We start from the raw sequence: 15,675 nt of genomic DNA, 5'->3' as shown, positions 1-15,675 counted from the left end.
AAGGGAAAGAATACCGTAGGAATATGTTCCTACGAAAATCCTGCACCAAACCTATGAACCGAACGCAACCTTAGCTGTTCTTAATCTAATGTCCCTCGTAAAAATGAAGCCATGCCACTGTTATAAGCCATTACAAGTTTAGCCAAATGTTTTTGCCTATAATTGTTTGAGACTCTGACTGTTTCCTTTGTGCCTTTTTGTGCAAACAGGGATATCCAATTCACCTGGTTGCTGTTGTGACCTTTTGGTGCACTACACAAAACTCTTCTTAAAAGAAGTGACTTTTGTGCTGTTTAAATGGAATGTCAGAATGGAACAGTTGGTTCATTTTGGTGGAACTGCACAAAGGGAGATCTGTGTTCCAATCCTCATCATCCATATTGGCGCCATAACCTTCCTTTAGGTAAGAATGATATTTAATGCATGTGTTCATCTCTATTTTCCGACTGCCATGAGAAAATAATGCTATTTTTTACTAGTACACTTGTACCCCCTCACTGACAAAACCAATTCTGAATTAGAAGGCCAATCATGTACTTGGTTTCACCAACTGGTGAGGAGAAAGAGAAACAGAGCATGAAGAGTAAGAAGAAGAATAAACAGTGCCAAGGCGATCTTGCTGAAGCCAGAGGCCTCAAGTCGAGGCCATTCAAGGGCTCTGGCAATGACTACCTTACATGTGAGACGATCCTCCAGGGAGCACTTCCACTTCTGCTGTCTCACTTAATTAATTTGGAGTACTTAAGTACCACTAATTTATTACTGCCTAATTTTCCTGTTGGAGTTAAACAAATCTTTAGTAGGACGCTATGCTGAATCATGTACGTGTGTATGTTTGTCTATGGAGGTGAATCATGTGGTGGAGCAGGGAGGGAATATTATTAGTGTCATGACATAATAGTGCTATTGTTTTGCATGTCAATTTATTGCCATTGGGTCAATGAGGCAATGTTTTGCATATTGTCCATCATGAATTTGATGCTACTGGTTGAGTAATATGCTAATGTCTTCCTATCCTTTCTCACTAAGCTAATGAAGGTTTCACCTTGTTCCTACTTGTGCAAACAGGGATCATGTTGTGCCAATCATACATTAAATGGAACTACACAAGACAATACAATGAACTGTATCCCAGCCAGTGCTTTAACTCTGCTGGAAGTTCTTGATAATCTTTTGATATAATCTCAGCACTGGTAAAAAAGAGTGATTTCAACCATACATTTGAAGTGCACAAAAATATATACTATTGTGTGATTCCAGTGAGTGCTTTATCATCACTTATGGGACTACATGAATAAGCCTTTTTCTCAGGTTGGTACGGGCCTAAGGCCTTCATCCATATTAGTTTGATGTCATCTCTATTTGTATCATGCTACTGTCATGAGAAACTCCTTTATCTTTGCACATTAAAGTTTTGCAACCTATGATAAATGGCAATGCTTTGAGTGTTGAGTTGAGCTAATTGGCACTGATTAAATAAACTAATACCTCTCTTTAAGCAAGACTACTATGTTGCTAACTTTACCCATTAAGATAATGAGGGTGCTTCTATTTGTTAGTGTATGTTTCATAAACTAGTCCCACTATTATAGTAATCTCACTCTCTCAATATATGTGCCAATAGGGATGCTCGATTTTGGTGGAACTGCACAAAAACTTTGGGTGCTTCATTGCCTCCACAACTTCCGTCCTTTCCTGTCAGTCGATAAACTCCACATGCTTTCTTCCTTTGCTGTCAGTCGCTTGGCTTATCTCGGCTTCCAGTCAAAGGAAATAGTAATTGATATGCTACCTCACACAGGTTGGTACTGGTCTTTATCCTGATTATTGTGCCTGTCATATGTATTGGTAATTTGGTATTGTGCTACTGTTTGCCGATTTCATAAAGGAGTAATTTGGAGCCTGAACTCGCAGGCAAATCATTACATCGGGTGATTTTAGTAGAACTGCACAAAATGATTAGATGTTGACAAGAAGTGCCTATATTCATTCGAGTATCAACCGGCGTCAACCAATTGTCAAACTCCAAGTGTTAGGAGAGTGAACGCCAAAAATATTGCTTGGTGCATAGCCCAGAAAAACGCAGTCCAGTCTTTGGTCCCAACTTGTGCCTTTTGGTTATCGGCACATATGGTAGCGAACTATATGGCATGGAGTCTAAAGATTCCAGACAAGTTGGTTGACGCTTATATTCATCTAGCACTTAATCAGTCTGCACACCAAGGATGCTCCATTTCAGTTGAACTGCACAAAAAATTTGGGTGGTTCATTTTCTCAACCGCCTCCTTTCTCATCTGCAATGTAGAATTTTGGCGAGATACAGGACCAAGATGAGCCAGTAAATTGGTTGGATGAAAGTAGTGGCCAAGTTGCTCAAACCTCCCTCGGCACGAGGCCACTATTTGAGGATAAACCTACAAGCAAAGTTCAGATTGTCTGTGCTGCCTCTTATGTACTCGAAAGTTTACTCGTACAAGAACTAATTTTAGCAAGAAGTACCTCCAATTGAACACCATTTACCAGTCCGTACCCTAGGTAATTAAAGTTCGTCCATGGATCATATTGGCTGTGATCTCAATCATTTGGATGCATAAACATACTGAACATGTGTATATCTGAATCTTTTTGTAAATTATGTATGAATATTGTCGTTTGATCTATCAATCATTTGGATGCATAGATATGCTGAGCTTGTGTATATATGAATCTTTTGAGTTGTTGATTGTGAATGTTGGCTATGGATATGAACGTGTCCTGTGAACTTGAGTTTGATATGAATGTTTACCTTTTCTATTGTATTTGTGTGTGAACTTGTTAGTATGCCTACTGTGGGTATAAAACGCAGGTCCCTTATAAAAGTAATGTCGTGTCCAATTTATGTTTTCCCTTCTAACCACATTATATATATTTATATTATTACTATTATCGTATATTTTATAGAGACTTATATATACATTATAAAAACATCCCAACTTATAAAAGTAAATGTTTAACGGAAGTTGGCAAGGAAAATCCTTGTTGTTTTTGACTCATAGGCAAGGAAAATCCTGGTTGTTTTTGACTCACATGCAAGGAAAATCCTGGTGATTGCGAAGGTTTTAAGGACCAATTTAATAATAACACGCTCATTTTTATTTTGAGCAATAACTCGCTAATTTCTTAATTATATATATAAAAAATGTGCCTCTCTGATTTATTCTTTGATATTAATTGCTCCTTCTAACATAACATTATACGTATATATAACGAGCCCACCTAATACGTGTATTTCAAGGAAGTGCAAATGGGCTGGGATTTCTTAGAAAATATAAATGGGCCCGATTGACGCGAAATTATTTGTTCACCCAGCCCAGCAAATGGATTGTACATTCTAGAAAACATGGGTTAAATATATGCCACATTTTTGCAGGCTGACATGTGGGCCAATAGGTCGAAGCCTACGCAGGGCGTTGTCAACTTGGTCAACAAATGATTGTGTCATCCACAGCCAATGGATTTATATCCAACGGCCGGCATGCACCTTCAATATCTCGTCTTCTTCCTCCAGCATCGCCGGGACCGCCTGGTCCGGCCTCCGGCGGCTAGCGGCTTTGCTTAGCACGCATCGCTGCGAAGCGCTACCCCACCGCCGGCCAGGCTATCCCTCCACCCCTCGACACCTCCTGTTATTCTCCACAGACTACAGCCCCACGCCGCAACAGAACCAGTTATAACCCTTCTCCTCCTCTCAATCTACGACTCCAGTGCCGCGTTTTCCCATCTCCGAGTCGTTCCCGTCTGGGGCCTCGCCGTCGTCCACCGCCTTGCTGCGTTCGGTGCGGCCTGGTCAACAAATGAGAGTCATCGGAAGAGGACTTTATGTGGAGAGCCTGACGGCTGGGACCCACGAGGTCCATGGTCGCACGCAAGGAAAGTTCCTCCTTATTAAGCTGAAAAAATGTTTCCTCCACCTGACAGCTGGGACCCACCGGCTGTGTCTTCGCACGGAAGGAAGTGCCTCCTTGTTTTGTGAAAAAAATTATTCACCCCGTTGACAGTTGGGACCCGTCAGATTTGGTGACTGACTTGTGGGCCTACTAATCGGACGTGTACAATCAGTAGTATATTTCGTCTGTTTGCTGCTGCTGTTGTTTTCAATGTACAATCAGTAGTATATTTCATCTGTTGGTTGAATAAATGTGTTGTTAGAATGATAAACACAATGTTTTGGAAGTCGTTGCACGGTTCGATCCTTTAGTGCCCCGTACCATACATAGCGCATACTATTTATCGTACGGAACACATTTTTTTTGAAACTCGGAACACATTTTCCACTTATTGATAACATGCAGCCCACTGATGAAGGCCCAATAGAGAAGCCCATAATTAACTGGAAGGGAGGCTCTCACATGAATCCGGCCCAGGTACATGCTCATGGTCCCCTAAACATAAATAAGTAAATAAATAAATAAATAAATAAAGTTAAATGCTCATGCACCAGTTCTTTGGGAAAATAGCTAGCCCAGTATTTCTTTTTGAAGAATACCCAAGCTATGCCTATTTGTTTAATCCGAATTACTGGGCTGCAAATCTTTCAAGACGAGGAGGGATGCATTCCGGCCTGGCTTAAGAGTATGGTCAATGTTTGTTAAAAGTAATATCAAAAGGGGTTGAAAATTCCAAAAAATTTATAGCAAATGGGATATAAGTTTCTTTTTTTGTTTTTGTTCTTCACTGATATCTTATACGTATTTCATTGGATTTAACATGACATAGTACTAATTTATTTTTAAATTTGTTTTACTATGGCTATTAATTTTTGGATTAAGAATATTTCGTTCCCCAGCAAAAATTTACGAATTTTCAAAATTTCCCACATATTTAGTTAATTTTTTGACCCTGGTACTGACCAGAAAATGGCCAGCAATTCTAAAAATGGAAAACGGGCTGCAATAAATTCCATATGAATTAGAAAATGAGTAAAAAATATAAAAATAATAGCAAATGGGCTGTACACGCCACGGATTTCGAGGCTGACTTGTTTACGAAAGGCTTTGTCAGCGAACACATGATTCTAGCAGCAGTTAGTGTTGGATGTCCATCCAACGGCCGACGTGCTTCTTTAATCTCTGATCTTCCTGCTCCAGCCGCCTAAACTAGCGCCGGTGGGACCGCCTGCTCCCTCCTCTTGTGGCCCGCTGTGATGCCGCGCAGGCTTCCCCGGCCCACCCTAGTCCCTCCGCTGGCCTGGCCGCACGCAATCAACTGCCTCCTTATTACGCGAAAAAAATGATTCCTCCCACTGACATCTGGGGTGCACTGGTTGGGAGGCTAACCTGTGGGCCTACTAAGTTGACGCGTATGCAGGGCTTGTTAACTTAGTCAACAAACGATTCTAGCAGCAGTAACTGTTGGATTTGAATTGAACGGTCCTGCTGCTTCTTCAATCGCTGCTCTTCTTGCACCAGCCGCCCAAACCAGCGCCGGGGAGACCGCCTTCTCCTGCCTCAAGTGGTCGGCTGTGCTGCCGATGAGGCCTCATCGCCCCCTATTACTCCCACCGCTAGCCAGGCCCTGCGGCGACGGTAGCCTCACACCGCAGCCGAACCAGTGAACCCTCATACTCCTCAACGCGTGGGCATCCACTGCCGCGTCTTCCCCGGCTCCGCGTCGTCCCCTTCCTAGGCCTTGCCGTCGTCCACCGCCTTGGTGCTCTCGGCGCGGCGTGGTCAACGTGGTCAACGACATTCCATCGGAAGAGTACTATACGTGGAGAGGCTGACAGCTGGGTCCATGGCCACATCCCAGTTTTTTTGTGATTTGCCAAGTAAGTCGCTTTGTCAGGCCTGTTGGCCTGCAAATCTTTCAAGACGAGGAGAGCTTTCATTCGGCTGGCCGAGAAAATGGCCCATCAGTAATGAGAAATGGGCTGTACATTTTTAAAACACATCAAATCGGCAATTAGTTTCAAATATCTTTTTTCATTTCGAGATTTGAAATTACATTAATTTTTATGCGTGGAGAATTTGTTGGATTTTATATTGATATACATTTATTTTTAAAATCAGTTTGAATGTGATTCGAAATTTCGGGATTAAAAACAGTTCGGACCGCACCGAAATATGCAAAATTTCGTATAATTTTTTAACCGTGGCCACAATATGGGCTGTAATGCTAACAAAAAGAATATGGGCTCCAAAAAAAACCTTAAAAATTAGCAAATGGGCTGTAAATTATTAGAAATAATGGCAGATGGGCTGTATGCTGTTTCCCACAGATTTGAGGCTTTCCTAAAAAAAGGTTGACGCACAAGCAGTGACTGTTGGATGGCCATCCAACGGCCGTCGTGCTTCTTCAATCTATGCTCTTCCTGCTCCAGCCGCTCAAACAGGCGCCGACGGGACTGCCTGCTCCCTCCTCCCCGCGGCCGGCTCAGCTGCCGCGCAGGCCTCACCGCCCCACTGTACTCCCATCGCTGGCCTAGCCTTCCCTCTACTCACCACACCTGCTGTTATTCTCCGGCGACGGCAGACGAACCAGTAAACCCTCGTACAGTCGTACTCCCCTCCGTGTGGGAAACAACTGCCGAGTCTTCCCTGCCTCCGTGTCGTTCCCTTCATAGGCCTCGCCGTTGTCCACCCCCCTGGTGCTCTAGGCGCGGCCTGGTCAACGTGGTCAACGACCGACATGCATCTGAAGTGGACTTTAGGTGGAGAGGCCGACAGCTCGGTCCATGGCCGCACGCAAGGAAATGCCTCCTTATTACGCGCAAAATAATGATTCCTCCACCTGACATCTGGGACCCACCGAAAGGGCCTCTGTATTTCGCAAAAAAAACGTTACCGCCACTGACAGCTCGGACCCACCAACTATATCTTCGCACGCAAGGAAGTGCCTCCTTATTACGCACAAAAAAAATGAATACTCCCCCTGTTAGCTGGGACCCATTATAGTGGCAGGCTGACTTGTGGGCCTACTAAGTTGACGGGGACGGAGGGCTTTGTCAACTTAGTCAATATGCACGATTCTAGCTCCAGTGACCGTACGATGTCCATCCAACAGCCGTCGTGCTTCTTCAACCTCTGGTCTTCTTGCTCCAGCCGCCCAAACCAGCGCCGGTCGTGCCTCGTGCTCCTGCCTCCCATGGCCGGCTGCGATGCGGCCGAGGCCTCATGGCCCCCTACTACTCCCACCGCTGGCCAGGCCATCCATCTACTCACCCACACCCCCTGTTACTCTGCGGCGACGACAGCCTCACACCGCAGCGAACCAGTGCCCTCGTACTCCTCTACGCGTGGGCATCCACTGCCGCGTCTTCCCCGGCTCTGCGTCATCCCCTTCCTAGGCCTCGCCGTCGTCCACCGCCATGGTGCTCTCGGCACGGCGTGGTCAACGTGGTCAAGGAACGGCTTCCATCGGATGTGGACTGTACGTGGAGAGGCTGACAGCTGGGTCCACGGCCACAGCAAGGAAGTGCCTCCTTATTACGTGCAAAATAATTATTCCTCCACCTGATAGCGGGGACCCACCAGACGGGCCATCGTATTTCGTCCCCCTAACTACTGGGACCCACCAGCTACATCTTCGCAGGCAAGGAAGTGCCTGACAGTCGGGACCCACCTGGTCGAAGCGTACGTAGCGTTGACATTCTGGTCACGAACGTGTACGTACATACTGGTCGATGTAGAGGTGCACACGTGTCGTAGTAGAGGTGCGCATGTGTCGTAGTAGAGGCGCGCACGTAGCATGTACACGTACATACAGCGGCCAGGGTGCAAGAAAGAAAATACGGCCACGTATGTGTACATACGGGCGGGGTCTCGAACGCCTACTCGCGCATACGTACGGCGAGGGCTCGTGTACATGGCTGGGTCGGAACGGAGAAACAGTGTCGTGTCGTGTTCATGGGTCGGAACGGAATGCGTGGTCGTGTTCATCGGGAGGGCTTGGATGGAAGAGGCGATGGAAACGAGGCCTGGCGTACCGCTCAACGGAGGAAACGGACCTCCTACGGTCAAAACTGGGATCCTGTTGATCAGGAGGGGTGTGGCGTACCGCAAAACGGAGGAAACAGACCTCCTACGGTCGAAACGGGGGTCCTGTTGATCGGGAGGGGTGTGGCGTACCGCAAAACGGAGGAAACGGACCTCCTACGGTTGAAACGGGGGTCCTGTTGATCGGGAGGGGTGTGGCGTACCGCAAAACGGAGGAAATGGACTTGTGTTGGAGCGCTACGGTCGAAACGGGGGTCCTGTTCATCGGGAGGGGTGTGGCATACCGCAAAACGGGACTCCACGGGATACTGTTCATCCACCGTCGACCCCCTCCAGCCTCCATGGGCTCCTGTTCATCCACCCTCCACCGCGCGCTACTCCACCGGCTACTGTTCAACCACCCCTCCACTTTCTACTGTTCATCCAGCCCTCCACACCACGGGGTCCTGTTCAACCACCCCTCCACGGGCACCCCTCCACCGTCTACTGTTCATCCTGCCCTCCACACCACGGGGTCCTGTTCATCCGCCCCTCCACAGGCACCCCTCCACCGTCTACTATTCATCCAGCCCTCCACCACACCACGGGGTCCTGTTCATCCAGAGGCAACGCCACCGCTCACTGTTCATCCACCCCCCCGCAACGCTCACTGTTCATCCCATCGATCGCCTTCAGTTAGCAGTAGTAGCCAAGGAATCGCTCGATCGGGTTCAGTTAAGAGCCATCGATCGATCGCTCGGGTTCAGTAACGCGTAGCCTGCAGTGCAATCGCTCGGGTTCAGTTAGAGCCAACGCCTCGCACACACACGCGTACGTGTACGAGAGAAACGCGCATCGCTCGGCCCCCGACCTCCCACCGTAACTGGGAACTCCCCAAAATTTTCCTCCCCTCGCTTCTACCACAGTTTTTTCCATCATGGACGGCCCAAAGAATGTCATGCAGCTGAGTCTCCGGCCCGCCCAGGACGAAAAGCCCATTTTCTGTCATGATTTTTTGTCATACAAGTAGGAGCCCACCACATCTATGATGATAACGGGTTTTGTCACAATTATCGTCATAGAAGTGTCATATGTATGACAGAAAAAAATTTGTTCGGCCCAAAATGTCATGGATGTGTCTTTTTTTGTAGTGCTAGAGCCTAAATCAAGCATTAGAACTACTTGGAACCATATAAATTTGACATGCAAGCTCAAGAACATGGTCACCTATGCAACACAAATTTGCAAAGAATAAAGCACTAGAACAAAAACTAATTGGACCAATGGAGGAGTCACATACCAAGGAACAATCTCCCCAAGCAGTTTTGCGAGAGGTGCTTTGAGCAAGGAGATCGAAAATCACAGCAAAAGTGGCTGGAACTCGTGCTTGAGTTGGTTTTTCGGGTTTGTGTGAGATAGAGGAAGAAGATGGGTGCTGGGATAAGTGGAGGAGGGCCACCGTGGGCCCATGAGGCAGGGGGGCGCGCCCTAGAGGGGGGGGGCACCCACCACCCTCGTCGCAAGGTGGCAGCTCCTCCCGCGGTAATTTTTGCATAGTAAATCCTCAAATATTCCCTAAAAAATCATATTAAATTGGCATGGCATTCTGAGGACTTTTTATTTTCGGGATATTTTTATATTGCATGGATAAGTCAGGAAACAGACAGAAAATACTATTTTTACTTTATTTCTACTAATTAACAGAAAGTATAGAGAGGGTACAGAAGTTTGTGCTTCTAGTTTCATCCATCTCATGCTCATCAAAAAGAATCCACTAACAAGGTTGATCAAGTCTTGTTAACAAACTCATTCCGATAATCATGAAACCGGAGAAATTTCGAATAACACTAAGTTACCTCGACGGGGATATGCACATCCCCTATAATAATAATATCATATTTCTTCTTGACAGTAGGAAGAGGAAATTCAAAACCTCCAAATATAATCGATGGAATTTTTCCAATAAAGTTGATACTATGAACTTGAGGTTGTTTCCTCGGAAAGTGTACCGTATGCTCATTACCATTAACATGAAAAGTGACATTGCCTTTGTTGCAATCAATAACAGCCCCTGTAGTATTAAGAAAAGGTCTTCCAAGAATAATAGACATACTATCATCCTCGGGCATATCAAGTATAACAAAGTCCGTTAAAATAGTAACGTTTGCAACCACAACAGGCATATCCTCACAAATACCGACAGGTACAATAGTTGATTTATCAGCCATTTGCAAAGATATTTTAGTAGGTGTCAACTTATTCAAGTCAAGTCTACGATATAAAGGGAGAGGCATAACACTAACACCGGCTCCAAGATCACATAAAGCAGTTTTAATATAATTTCTTTTAATGGAGCAAGGTATAGTAGGTACTCCGGGGTCTCCAAGTTTCTTTGGTATTCCACCCTTAAAAGTATAATTAGCAAGCATGGTGGAAATTTCAGCTTCCGGTGTCTTTCTTTTATTAGTAATGATATCCTTCATATATTTAGCATAAGGATTGGTTTTGAGCACATCAGTTAATCTCATACGCAAAAAGATAGGCCTAATCATTTCAGCAAAGCGCTCAAAATCCTCATCATCCTTTTTCTTGGATGGTTTCGGATGAAAAAGCATGGGTTTCTGAACCCAAGGTTCCCTTTCTTTACCATGTTTCCTAGCAACAAAGTCTCTTTTATCATAACATTGATTCTTTGATTGTGGGTTATCAAGATCAACAGCAGGTTCAATTTCTACATCATTATCATTGCTAGGTTGAGCATCATCATGAACATCATCATTAATATTTTTACTAGGTTCATGTTCATTACCAGATTGTGTTTCAGCATCAGACATAGAAATATCATTTGGATTATCAGGTGGTTCATCAATAGGTTCACTAGAAGTTTGCACAGTTCTATCATTTTTCTTCTTCTTCTTTTTAGAAGAACTAGGAACATCAATATTATTTCTTTGAGAATCTTGCTCGATTCTCTTAGGGTGGCCTTAAGGATACAAAGGTTCCTGAGTCATTCTACCAGTTCTAGTAGCCACTCTAACAGCATAATCATTTTTCTTACTATTCATTTCATCAAGCACTTCTTTTTGAGCCTTAAGTACTTGTTCTACTTGAGTGGTAACCATAGAAGCATGTTTGCTAACAAGTTTAAGTTCACCTTTAATATTAGCCATATAATCACCCAAGCGTCTAATCATATAAGCATTTTCTTTTAATTGTCTACCAAAATAAGCATTGAAGTCATCTTGCTTAAACATAAAGTTATCAAACTCATCCAAGCACTGACTAGCAAATTTAGTAGGAGGGACTTCAGCTTTATCATATCTATAGAGAGAATTTACCTATACTACCTGTGTCGGGATATTGGGATCAGGAGGTTCTTCAGTAAATAAAGAATTAAGATCATATGTTTCTTCAACAGGCGGTATATTAAGACCATGTATTTCTTCAATAGGAGGTAAATTCTTAACATCTTCAGCTTTAATACCTTTTTCTTTCATAGATTTCTTTGCCTCTTGCATATCTTCGGGACTGAGAAATAGAACACCTCTCTTCTTCGGAGTTGGTTTAAGAATAGGTTCAGTAATTGGAGCAGGAGATGGCTCAGGAGTTGCCCAATTATTTTCATTTGTCAACATATTATTCAATAGAATTCCAGCTTCATCCGGTGTTCTTTCCCTGAAAAGAGAACCAGCACAACTATCCAGGTAATCTCTGGAAGCATTGGTTAGTCCATTATAAAAGGTATCAAGTATTTCAGGTTTCTTAAGAGGATGAGGATGATCAGGCAAAGCATTAAGTAACTTGAGAAGCCCCCCAAGCTTGTGGGAGACTCTCTTCTTTAATTTGCACAAAGTTGTATATTTCCCTCAAAGCAGCTTGTTTCTTATGAGCAGGGAAATATTTAGCAGAGAAGTAATAAATCATATCCTGGGGACTACGCACACAACCAGGATCAAGAGAATTAAACCATATCTTAGCATCACCCTTTAATGAGAACGGAAATATTTTGAGTATATAGAAATAACGCGATCTCTCATCATTAGTGAACAGGGCAGCTATATCATTTAACTTAGTAAGATGTGCCACAACAGTTTCAGATTCATAGCCATAAAACGGATCAGATTCAACCAAAGTAATTATATCAGGATCAACAGAGAATTCATAATCCTTATCAGGAACACAAATAGGTGAAGTAGCAAAAGCAGGGCCAGGTTTCATTTTATCTCTAAGTGATTCTTTGTTCCATTTAATTAATAACCTCTTAAGCTCACATCTATCCTTGCAAGCTAAAATAGCGGCAGAAGATTCCATATCAAAAAGATAGCCCTCAGGAATAACAGGCATATTTTCATCATCACTATCATCATCATATTCAAATTCAATAATTTCTTTATCTCTAGCCCTAGCAATTTGTTCATCAAGAAATTCACCAAGGGGCACAGTAGTATCAGGCATAGAAGCAGTTTCATCATAAGTATCATGCATAGCAGAAGTGGCATCATCAATAACATGCGACATATCAGAACGAATAGCAGAAGCAGGTGTAGGTGTCACAAACTTACTCATAATAGAAGGTGAATCAAATGTAGAGCTAGATGGCAGTTCCTTACCTCCCCTCGTAGTTGAGGGATAGATTTTGGTTTTTGGATCTCTCAAGTTCTTCATAGTGTCCAGCAGATATAAATCCGAAGTGACTCAAAGAATAGAGCTATGCTCCCCAGCAAAGGTGGCAGAAATTAGTCTTGATAACCCACAAGTATAGGGGATCGCAACAGCTTTCGAGGGTAGAGTATTCAACCCAAATTTATTGATTCAACACAAGGGGAGCCAAAGAATATTCTTAAGTATTAGCAGCTGAGTTGTCAATTCAACCACACCTGGAAACTTAGTATCTGCAGCAAAGTGTTTAGTAGCAAAGTACTATGATAGTGGTGGTAGCGGCAACAAAAGTAAAGACAGCAAAAGTAATATTTTTGGTATTTTGTAGTGATTGTAACAGTAGTAGCGGGAAAGTAAATAAGCGAGAACCAGTATATGGAAAACTCGTAGGCATCGGATCAGTGATGGATAATTATGCCAGATGCGGTTCATCATGTAACAGTCATAACATAGGGTGACACAGAACTAGCTCCAATTCATCAATGTAATGTAGGCATGTATTCCGTATATAGTCATACGTGCTTATGGAAAAGAACTTGCATGACATCTATTGTCCTACCCTCCCGTGGCAGCGGGGTCCTATTGGAAACTAAGGGATATTAAGGCCTCCTTTTAATAGAGAACCGGAACAAAGCATTAGCACATAGTGAATACATAAACTCCTCAAACTATGGTCATCATCGGGAGTGGTCCCGATTATTGTCACTTCGGGGTTGCCGGTTCATAACACATAGTAGGTGACTATAGACTTGCAAGATAGGATCAAGAACTCACATATATTCATGGAAACATAATATGTTCAGATCTGAAATCATGGCACTCGGGCCCTAGTGACAAGCATTAAGCATAGCAAAGTCATAGCAACATAAATCTCAGAACATAATGGATACTAGGGATCAAACCCTAACAAAACTAACTCGATTACATGATAAATTTCATCCAACCCATCACCGTCTAGCAAGCCTACGATGGAATTACTCACGCACGGCGATGAGCATCATGAAATTGGTGATGGAGGATGGTTGATGATGACGACGGCGATGAATCCCCCTCTCCGGAGCCCCGAACGGACTCCAGATCAGCCCTCCCGAGAGGTTTTACGGCTTGGCAGCGGCTCCGTATCGTAAAACGCGATGATTTCTTCTCTCTGATTTTTTTCTCTCCGAAAGAAAATATATCGAGTTGGAGTTGGCGTCGGAGGGTTTCCAGGGGGCCCACGAGGTAGGGGGCGCGCCCTAGGGGGGGCGCGCCCCCCACCCTCATGAGAAGGGTGTGGGCCCCCTGGTCTTCATCTTTGGCGAGGATTTTTTATTGTTTTTTCTAAGATGTTCCATGGAGTTTCAGGTCATTCTGAGAATATTTGTTTTCTGCACATAAAACAACACCATGGCAATTCTGCTGAAAACAACGTCAGTCCGGGTTAGTTCCATTCAAATCATACAAGTTAGAGTCCAAAACAAGGGCAAAAGTGTTCGGAAAAGTAGATACGACGGAGACGTATCAGTGGGGAGCGAATTTCTTCGTCGTCCGCATCCCATTCTAGCCGGACATAGTTCGGCCAAGGTTCTCCTGACAAGGAGAGAGACCTTAATGAATTTAGCACGTCGCCGAAAGGTGAGTGTTGAAAGATATCCGTGGAGGTGAACTCCATGATCGGCGCCCAATCGGATTCGATAGGCATGGACGCACGCGGCTCGGAGCCCGTGGCCGGAGACGAATCCAGTGGTTCGGCAACACGGCTCACGTAAGGGGTGAAGTCAGTATCCGGCTCTATCGCCACTGAGAGTGCGGCCTCCATGGCGGGGTCTATCCACCCGTCCTTGGATGGCGCAATTTTCTCCGTATTAAGGGTCGGAGTAGTTGTAGGTGTGATCTCCCGAACAATGTTCGACGACAGAGTTATGTCATGCTCGTCGTGATCGTGTGGCGCACCTGACGTGGGCTCGAATCCGTCGAAGATCAAGTCCCCACGGATGTCGACAGTGTAGTTTAAGTTTCCGAACCTGACCTGATGGCCAGGGGCGTAGCTCTCGATCTGCTCCAGATGGCCAAGCGAGTTGGCCCACAGTGCGAAGCCGCCGAATACGAAGATCTGTCCGGGGAGGAAAACCTCACCCTGGACCACATCATTACCGATGATCGAAGGATCCATCAAGCCTTACGGTGACGGCATAGTGGAACTCTCAATGAAAGCACCAATGTCAGTGTCAAAACCGGCGGATCTCGGGTAGGGGGTCCCGAACTGTGCGTCTAAGGCGGATGGTAACAGGAGGCAGGGGACATGATGTTTACCCAGGTTCGGACCCTCTTGATGGAGGTAATACCCTACGTCCTACTTGATTGATATTGATGATATGAGTATTACAAGAGTTGATCTACCACAAGATCGTAGAGGCTAAACCCTAGAAGCTAGCCTATGGTATGATTGTTGTTACCCTACGGACTAAACCCTCCGGTTTATACAGACACCGGAGGGGGCTAGGGTTACACAGAGTCGGTTACAAGGGAGGAGATCTACATATCCGTATTGCCAAGCTTGCCTTCCATGCCAAGGAGAGTCCCATCCGGACACGGGACGAAGTCTTCAATCTTGTGTCCTCATAGTCCAACAGTCCGGCCAAAGGATATAGTCCGGCTGTCCGGAGACCCCCTAATCCAGGACTCCCTCAACCATGTTTAAGTAGAGATTACAACGGGGAGAAGGGATGTTACACCGCTGCATAGAGGGGGAGGTTGTTGGTGTTGACGGTAGCAAGATTGTTGATGTAGATCGCCGTCACGATCCTTGCCCCGGCGGCGTTCTGGCGCCACCGGTAGAGAGGGGGAGAGAGCCCCCCTCCTTCTTCTTCTTCCTTGGCCTCCCCCCTAGATGGGAGGAGAGTTCCCCCTCTGGTCCATGGCCTCCATGGAGGTGGAGGGGCGGGAGCCCCTTCGTGATTGGATCTCCCTCTCTGTTCTCTTCTGTTTCTCGTTCCCAGATCTATCCGAAAACCGTTTCTTATATTCTGGGAGATCCGTAACTCCGATTGCGCTGAGATTTTAACACGATTTTTTCCGGATATAA

This window comes from Triticum urartu, chromosome 2A (genome assembly GCF_056163025.1).
Source record: "Triticum urartu cultivar PI428250 chromosome 2A, HENAU_Tu73, whole genome shotgun sequence".
In the NCBI taxonomy this organism is placed as follows: Eukaryota; Viridiplantae; Streptophyta; class Magnoliopsida; order Poales; family Poaceae; genus Triticum; species Triticum urartu.
This window is presented reverse-complemented; position numbering follows the sequence as displayed.